The sequence below is a fragment of the Camelina sativa genome, chromosome 17 (assembly GCF_000633955.1).
Source record: "Camelina sativa cultivar DH55 chromosome 17, Cs, whole genome shotgun sequence".
NCBI classification, from domain to species: domain Eukaryota; kingdom Viridiplantae; phylum Streptophyta; class Magnoliopsida; order Brassicales; family Brassicaceae; genus Camelina; species Camelina sativa.
The window spans coordinates 30,039,887-30,049,416 of record NC_025701.1 but is presented as its reverse complement, the minus strand read 5'-3'; positions in this window follow the sequence as shown (position 1 = coordinate 30,049,416).

Sequence of the window (9,530 nt, the reverse complement as noted above, 5' to 3'; positions counted from 1 at the left end):
GAGAAAGCTATCAATGCTAAGAAGCATTCTTCAGAGGCAAGTGCGATACCCAAACAGCCAGTAGCCGCAGCTCCAAAAGTTGACTACGTCGAGCCTCGACAACATTTCGTCAAAAACCAAGATCGAACTCGCCGAACCTTTGCGATCGGCGAAAACAAGTATATACGGAAAGAGGGAGGTGAAAATAGTGCAACCCCGTACTGCGACTACCATCAGAGTACCACCCACGCAACTGACGAATGTCATTACCTCCAGAAGGTCTTGATGGAGCGATACAAGAAAGGGGCAATAGTCGTCGAGCCCGACAGAAGCAAGACAACCCGACCTGGATGAAGCGACGCCAAGCGCGCCGAATATATCTCTCGAAAATTCGTCAAGGATCAAAGGTACTAGCCGACCAAAGCGAAGACGAGATGGAAATTCAGAACCTACTCACCGAATGGCGCGAAGACAACGGTAACAAAAAACGACCGCATACAGATCGCAAGCCCGACCAATGTCCTCCGACGATACGACGAATCAACATGATAATGGGCGGGCTAGCCGAATGCAACGATTCGGTCAGAGCGATCAGTGTTTATACTAAGAAGGCTGAAATGACGAAATCTTGGCCGTCAAGGTTCGAGGCTGAAGGCATGCCAATCACTTTCGACGGAAAAGATCTAGAAGGTTTGGATTTACCGCATAACGATCCATTGGTCGTCGAACTCTTGATCGGCGAAAGTGAGGTGACGAGAATATTGATCGACACTGGAAGCTCAGTCAACGTCATCTTCAGAGACGTGTTGGCCAAAATGGAAGTCGGCGAACGGGACATTATGCCAGAATGTCACTCTTTAACGGGCTTCGACGGGGATCATCTTATGTCCGTCGGCACCATCACCTTACCAATCTTCGTTGGGGGGATAGCCAGATACTTCCGGTTCACGGTTATCGATAAGCCAACGATCTATAACGTCATCCTTGGAACCCCATGGCTCCACAAGATGAAAGCCATCCCGTCAACATATCATCAGTGCGTTAAGTTCCCAACTTCGAAAGGAATATACACACTGCGTGGCAATCAGCAAACTGCACGGGCCTGTTTCCTGATCGAGCATAAGCTTCGCACCGGAAAGAAATTATAGCAATCAAAGCAGCGGGTCGGCGACAGTAGCACGTCACCGACAGACGGAAAGCCGACTGCCGTCCAACAGGGCGTTGCCGCGGTCGAGGAGGTGAGCCTAGACGAGAACGACAAGAAACGATGCGTAAATATCGGCACAGAGATAACATCCGCCATGAGGAACGAGTTGATACTCTTCCTCAAAACCAACATCTCAACGTTCGCATGGAGCGTGGCTGACATGAAAGGAATCGACCCAAGTGTCACGACCCATGAGCTCAATGCCGACCCAACGCATAAGCCGATCAAACAGAAACGGCGCAAGTTAGGCTCTGAAAGATCGCAAGCAGTGAACGACGAAGTTGACAAACTCCTCGGCGCCGGGTCAATCATGGAAGTAAAATATCCAGAGTGGCTAGCTAATCCGGTGGTCGTCAAAAAAAAGAATGGAAAGTGGCGAATCTGCGTCGATTTTACCGACCTTAATAAGGCTTGCCCAAAGGATAGTTTCCCATTGCCAAGAATCGATCAGCTCGTCGAAGCGACTGCAGGCAACGAGCTGTTAACCTTTATGGACGCCTTCTCCGGTTACAACCAGATTCTAATGCACAAGGACGACCAGGAAAAAACATCGTTTATCACAGATAGAGGGACGTACTGCTACAAGGTCATGCCTTTCGGCCTTAAAAATGCGGGAGCGACGTATCAACGGTTAGTCAATAAGATGTTTGCCGAGCAACTCGGCCGGACTATGGAGGTCTACATCGACGATATGCTCGTCAAGTCACAGCACGCAAAGGATCATATCACTCATCTGCGACAATGCTTCGATACCCTCAACAAGTATGGGATGAAGCTTAATCCGGCCAAATGCACATTTGCAGTCAAATCCGGCGAATTCCTTGGGTACCTGGTAACCAGACGAGGCATCGAGGCGAACCCGAAGCAAATTAAGGCGATCATCGATCTACCACAACCAAAGAACGCCAGAGAAGTACAACGATTAACTGGACGGATCGCTGCTCTAAACCGTTTTATATCCAGATCAACCGACAAGTGTCTACCATTTTACCAGCTTCTCAAAACAAAGGGCAAGTTCGAGTGGACCGAGGCCTGTCACAGCGCGTTCAACGAGCTAAAGAACTACTTATCGACCCCACCGATCTTAGCAAAACCGGAGCTCGGCGAAATCTTGTTTCTTTATATCGCGGTCTCAGAGTCGGCCGTCAGCGGTGTACTCGTTAAAGACGATCGAGGAGAGCAACGACCCATCTTTTATATAAGCAAATCACTCGACGACGCGGAAACTCGTTACCCGACAGTCGAGAAGGTCGCGTTGGCAGTCGTCACGTCCGCAAGAAAGCTCCGACCGTATTTCCAGTCGCACACTGTCGCTGTCCTGTCCAACCAACCTTTACGATCCATACTGCACAGCCCGAATCAATCGGGCCGACTAACAAAATGGGCAATCGAACTTAGCGAGTACGACATTGAGTATCGAACTCGTCCAGCTGCAAAGTCCCAAGTACTCGCTGACTTTCTGATTGAACTACCGTTCGGGGAAGCCGAACCAACACCCACTGACCCGTCAGATGACCGGTGGACCCTACATGTGGACGGGGCATCCTCTCATCTTGGGTCAGGGATAGGGATTCGACTAACTTCGCCGACCGGAGAAATTTTGGAGCAATCCTTCCGTCTCCGATTCCAAGCAACCAACAACGTCGCCGAGTATGAAGCACTCATCGCCGGGCTTAAGCTCGCTAACGGAATGCAGATCAAACGGATACGAGCTTTTTGCGACTCTCAGCTTGTCACCAACCAGTTCAGCGGCGAGTACGACACTAAAAGTGAGCCCATGGCAGCCTACCTCGATGTCGTCAAGATTCTGTCAAAACGTTTTGACGAATTCGAGCTCATCAAAATCCCCAGAGGGGACAACGCTCCGGCCGATGCTTTGGCAGCACTCGCTTCGACATCGGATCCCGATCTGCGACGAATCATCCCGGTAGAAAGCATTGATACGCCGAGCATAAGTGAAACGCATGCCGAGACTTGTCTCGCACTCCACCAGCCCAATGAAATCAGAACCACCTATCGAACGATGAGGTCGCACCGAGGGTGCGAACCTGCGTCTGGCAGCGACGCGACAGATTGGCGAATTGAAATCCGAGCATACCTAGCTTACGGCGACGTGCTGACAGACAAATGGGCTAAGCGGAGATTAAAGGCTAAAGCCGCCCACTACACCTTGATGAAAGATCATTTGCTTTGATGGACGGCGTCAGGAGCCCTTTTGCTTTGCATACACGGCGACGACACTGAAAGCGTAATGATGGAGACACATGAAGGAGCTGGGGGAAATCATTCAGGCGGCCGAGCCTTAGCACTACGAATCAAGAAGCACGGCCATTATTGGCCAACTATGATATCTGATTGCGAAAAGTTCGTCGCCAAGTGCGAAAAATGCCAGCGACATGCCCCCATTATTCATCAGCCGACTGAACTCCTACGAGCCGGAATAGCTCCTTACCCTTTCATGCGTTGGGCGATGGACATCATTGGCCCACTACCAACTTCCAGACAAAAGCGATATATACTCGTCCTAACCGATTATTTCACCAAATGGGTCGAAGCCGAGTCTTACGCAAATATCAAAGCTCGGGACGTCCAACTCTTCGTCTGGAAATACGTAATCTGTCGCCACGGTCTCCCATATGAAATAGTCACTGACAACGGATCGCAGTTCATCTCCCTGCAATTCGAAAATTTCTGTGCAAGATGGCGGATCAAACTAAGCAAGTCGACGCCGCGGTATCCACAAGGCAACAGCCAGGCCGAAGCTACCAACAAAACCATACTCGATGGTCTTAAGAAAAGGCTAGACGCCAAGAAGGGTGCCTGGGCCGACGAGCTCGACGGAGTACTTTGGTCCTACCGAACAACACCAAGGACGTCCACTAACCAAACCCCATTCTCCCTAGCCTACGGGATGGAAGCAATGGCACCCACCGAAGTCGGCAGTTCCAGCCTCCGACGAACAATGCTCGTCCACAACACCGCACTCAACAGTCAGATGCAAATGGATAGGCTCGACGAGTTGGAAGAAGAACGGGACAAAGCACTCCTACGAATCCAGAACTATCAGCTTGCTGCAGCCAAATACTACAACAAGAAAGTCCACAATCGGTATTTCAACGAAGGCGATCTCGTCCTCCGTAAAGTCTTTGAAAATACTGCCGAGCTGGATGCCGGAAAAATGGGGCAAATTGGGAAGGTCCGTATATAGTGTCGAGGGTCGTCCACCCCGGCGTGTACGAACTACTAACAATGGGTGGCAAACCAGTGCCGAGATCTTGGAATTCGATGCATCTCAAGCGTTACTACTACTAAAAGTCACCAAGCGAGCTCGGCTATATCCAGCTCGTCCTTTCTATAGTTTAAATAAGCATGTAAGTGTGAACTACGATCGGCTTGATCCCTTCTGATCGGGGGGTACGTAGGCAGTCCCGTTTTACGAAACGCAGCCGCCAAAAATATAAAATTTCTTTTTCAAGAATGAATTGTCGTTTATAAGTTATTTCAGTCGTTATCCTGGCCCGGTAACGACCTGACGTTCCGACGTATTTTTTAAGCCGAGTCGCACTCGCACATAGGGTAAGCCGACTATTAGCGGTCACCCCTGATTATTTTAAGCCGAGTCGTCACTCGCACTAAAGGGTAAGCCGACTATTAACGGTCGCCTCCGGTTATATTAAGCCGAGTTTAACTCGCATAACAAAGATAAGCCAACCGTCATGAGTCGCACTTTTTTTCAAAAAAAAGAAGAGTGTAAAAGTAGAACTCTCAAAAGTAACATAAAATTTCGCTATGTTAAAAAGAACGGGGGTTGCAACAGTCTGGTGCGGGCGCCGACCCATTACGACACTAAAAAAAAAAAAAGGGGAAAAGACATAACGACATGGATCATAGCGAAGCCGGAGCTTGGCGAAACTTTCAAACAAAAAGAGCGTTTAAAACAAGGGGGATTAAACGAAACTCAATAAATACCCCAAGGACGAGAATAAGTTTTTCAAGGGAGCCGACCCCTAAACACGGCGCATAAAAGTACGTGGGAGCCAACCCCAAAAATACGGCAAACAAAAGATAATACGAGGGAGCCGACCCCTCGACACGGCGACAATAGAAGAATCACGAAACTAAGCCAACAACCGGCGACTCATGCCCGGGAGTTGACGGACGTGGCAGTCCTTCGGCAGGAAGGTCCGTACCCTGCTCCTCGACTCCATCAGAAGGATGGTCATTGGCCTGCACCTCAACTCCATCAAGAGGACGATCGTCAACCTTCTCCTGCTCGTCCAGTTCTTCACCCCCAATCTCCCCGCTCTCCGACCCGTCATCTCCCCCCTCGTCATTGCAAACCTCGGTATTCCCGCTGATTGGGGAGGCGATCCAAGTCGGAATTGGGGGGAGAGGCCCGGCAAAGATCTGAGACATGTCGAAATCAGCCTCGGTAATGTCCGGCAAATCGACCTTTTCAACCTCGCTCTTCAGCTGGCTCATCACAGCCGTAACTTGGTCCATGATCCCTTCATCAAGTAAAGAAATCCGACCCTCGGCAACGAGTGTTTCGAGCATCTGAACGTTCCCAACAGCTAGGTTATACTCGAGGAACTTCTCCCGCGACGCTTCAACCGCTTCGGCGTAACTTTTGTGCTTTGATAAGAGCCTCTGCACGCGGCCAGCCACCTCGTGAAAAGCGTTGATTCGCTCGTGGTGCCCATACTCGTCACGCCGATCCCTAAGCCTCCTCGTCTCCGAGTTAAGGGTGAGCTTCAGACCGTTACAAGCAACTTCAGACTCCTCAAGTTTCGTCGAAAGGGAGTCTCGTTCCTTGATCAACCCGCTCCGGTGATGTTCGAGCTTGGCCACAAGGTCGCTGAGTCTCTGGTTAGACCGCACCGCCTCCCCCAGTTGCGCCTCAAGGCGCTCGATCCTCTCACTCGACTCCCCAGAACGCTCCCCTTCCAAGTGCCGAACACGACGCTCGTAGCGAGACGCCAAATGATTGATACGCGCAATAAACTATGATAAAGAAAGGAAAAGACAATCATAAGAAAAATGAGTAAAGGAACATTCATAGCAAGTTGGTTTAACTGACAAACCTCAAAGGACGCCTGAGCAACTTCGGTAACCGCATCAACCTCTTTCATCTTCTCAACTGCAGGAAGACGACCTTCACCAAAATGGATCTTTCGAAATAACTCGGCACATGACTGCGAATCATCTGGAAAAGGACGAGCCCCAGAGGAATGCGTAAAATTCCAGCTAAAGTCTACTGACTTAGACTTCTTTGGTGGGGGAGACCGCCCTTGTTCAGGACCATCCTTCCTTTTCTGAGAATCTTTCGGCACCTCGGCGATGCGACCAGGAGTCCCGTCCACCTTCTTCCTGGGAAGTGTCTCCTCCGGACCAACGTGACGATTTGGGGGAAGGGATCTTGGACGCGTTCTCGACGGGTCGTCCACAACCTGACGAGAGGAAGAAGAAACCCTTTTTGACGAACCAGAGCTTGGAGGATTAACACCTGGACGAGCATCATGACGAATAGCGGAACGAGGCAACGGCTCCGGAGCTCGGCGATAACGAGCAGACGCGTTAGGAACACTCAAATTCATCTTACCCATCGTTCTGGCTACAACACAAAGCGACGAAATTAATTTCAAACTCAAGGAGCAGCAAAAAACGGGTTCAACTATGCTAGGATGTACCTGTTTTTCTTCGAGGATCAGATGTCTTCCATGAACGACCTTTTTTCGGCTCGGTACCCGGCCAAACGTAAGGGCAGAAAACCTTGATTGCGTCTATCTCGGCCTGAAATGAAGAAGGGTATGGCAGCAAACACCTTGGAACAACAACTAAAAAAAAAAGAAAGGGGAAAGGTTAAGCACGACCAGAGAGTAGTGCAAATAAAATATACTAGGCAAGAAGGGTCGGCTACCGGGTGAAGGGTTCCACCCAGAAAACCAAGGAATCGACGGATCCTCCAAAACCCCCTCACCGACTTCAAGAAAGAAGTACGAGCCCTTCCAATTATATGTTTTGCCCTTAGCACCCTCGACGAGCGTCGTCTTCCTTCCCGACGCTACATAGTAAATTCCAGGAGTTTTGTCTCGGCTCGACGGGTTCAGACACGTCAACTCTTCCAAATGATCACAAGTAAGCTTAACCCCCGCAGCTTCGGCCATAATCGAAAGGCCAACAGCATTTCGAAAGGTCGCCGGGGCAAATTGAGAAATGGCCGCCTCACGACGAGCAAAATATGTCATCAGGAAAGACGACAAAGGGAATGTAAGCCCGCACTCGGTGAAGTACTTCTCCGAAAGGCAAATAAAGCGGAAAGGAGCATCCCAGGGAATCAGAATTCTCGGTTCGGTGTTTAATTTCCCAATGCGAACTGCATCATACGCTGCTCCCGGTTTCAACGTCGACGGAGGGAAATGAGAGAAAAGGTTCTCGGTTGGCAAAGGAACGTTGTCCAACTCGGGAAAGGATGGGTCATTGATCAATGGCTCGTCTATCAGGGAAGGAATCCTGCAAGGCAGACCCGACGAGCTTGGAACCGCCGACCCTGGAACGAGACGACGTCTCAATTCTTCAAATCGAGCCATGTCTGAACCCGCCGAAGACGAATCAGAAGGACTCCGAGAACGGCCCTCCCGGCGAACGGACCTATTAGAGCCATCAGATTCGGAAGTCGTCGCTCGTCGAAGATGGCTCTCGATGGATGGATCGGACGATTGAGAACGAGGGGAGTTCATAGTAAAAGTACGACGCACTAAAAGCAAAATAACGACGAGATAAGAGGAGGGAGAATACCTGAACGATGAGCACCGAAAAATGCGAGAAGAAGGTAATGAGAGAAACGGAGAAGTGATATTTATAGTAGAAGGACGAAGGATCTGGAAGCGTCATCATTACGACACGCGCCCCATAACGGTACGATTTCAGGATCTCACGCCCGTCGATCACCGCACACAACGATTCGACCCCAAAAGTTGGGAACCGTTCCTTCACGCGCGACCTTTCGCTCCTTCACGGCTGTTCTTCGCCTAAAGACTACGAACTAAAGGCCGCGGGGGGGGCCTACTGTTGGGGGTGGATCTACACCCCAAACAACAGGCCTGGCCCAGAAAAAGCCCATGATAAATCTCCAAAGGAAGGGAGGGTATTATGGTCTTTTCGTATAGACGAACCGACACGATTCCCTATAAAGGGAGACGTACGGTCCGCAAAATGGGGGGATCGAAAAGAAGAAAAGGAATCGGGATAGCAAGTACGAAAGCCTCAGCTCGTCCAAGTGGAAATCTACAGTTTAGACTCAATAGCTCGGAGGATCGACGAGATAGCAACTCGTCGATTATTCTCGTTTATACTTGTAACTCGTTTAAGTCGAGTTGTAATCCGTCCTTTTGTGTCTCGGCATCAATATAATAAAAGAGAACTTCGACCCTCCTTTGACCGAACTAAACATATTAATTGTGACCGATCTGGACATCAAAAGTAAATATTATTTAATCTTTATTCACACCTTGTAGTTTTTTTTTTTCTAATTTCTTAGAAAGTAGTATTTCAATTTTAGCACCCAAGCTGCAACATTGCAACTTGCAACATGGCGGAGTCTGAATATATTTAGATTCTTTTACAAAATCTAGTTTTTTTTTTATTTACAAGAATTTTATTTTCAGCTTGATTTGACAAACAATATCGACTGAAATCAAATAAAAAATATTATAATTTTAAATCTACAAATAAAAGTTATTGAACTTTTATAGTTTAAAAGTAGGAAAAAAACAAAATTCAAATTTATATTAACATTTTTGATGTACCTTTGGCAAAGTAACCTTTATGTTATAATTAATTACATGAAAAGTCTTTGGAAAAATATATTTCCAAATTTTATCTAATTTCTATAATTTTTTCTACCTAGTTTAAACTTAAATTTATGTCTGTCCTTTTGTTTTTATTTGATCTTATATTTAAATTATTTTGAATTATTATATAAGACATTTACTTAATAAAATTTTTATTTTTTTTGTTCTGAATATGATGTGATACAATTTTTTTTAAGCTGACATATATTACTCAATGGATGAATATAAAAATGTATGTACAATGTGCCACATTCCCTAGAAAAATAGGACAGTGGTTTAGAGTCATACTAGAATAGTAGAATATAAACCAAAATTATTATAAATACGAATGAGCGTGTAACTTCATTTACTAGACATTCAAATTTAATAATTTTATTTAGTTTACTCCCGTTTTTTTGTTTTAAAGAATTTAAACTTTTAAAATTTTCAAATATAATTAGCTTGGTACTAGACGAGTAAACATAATTTCATTATACTGTAACACTATCAAT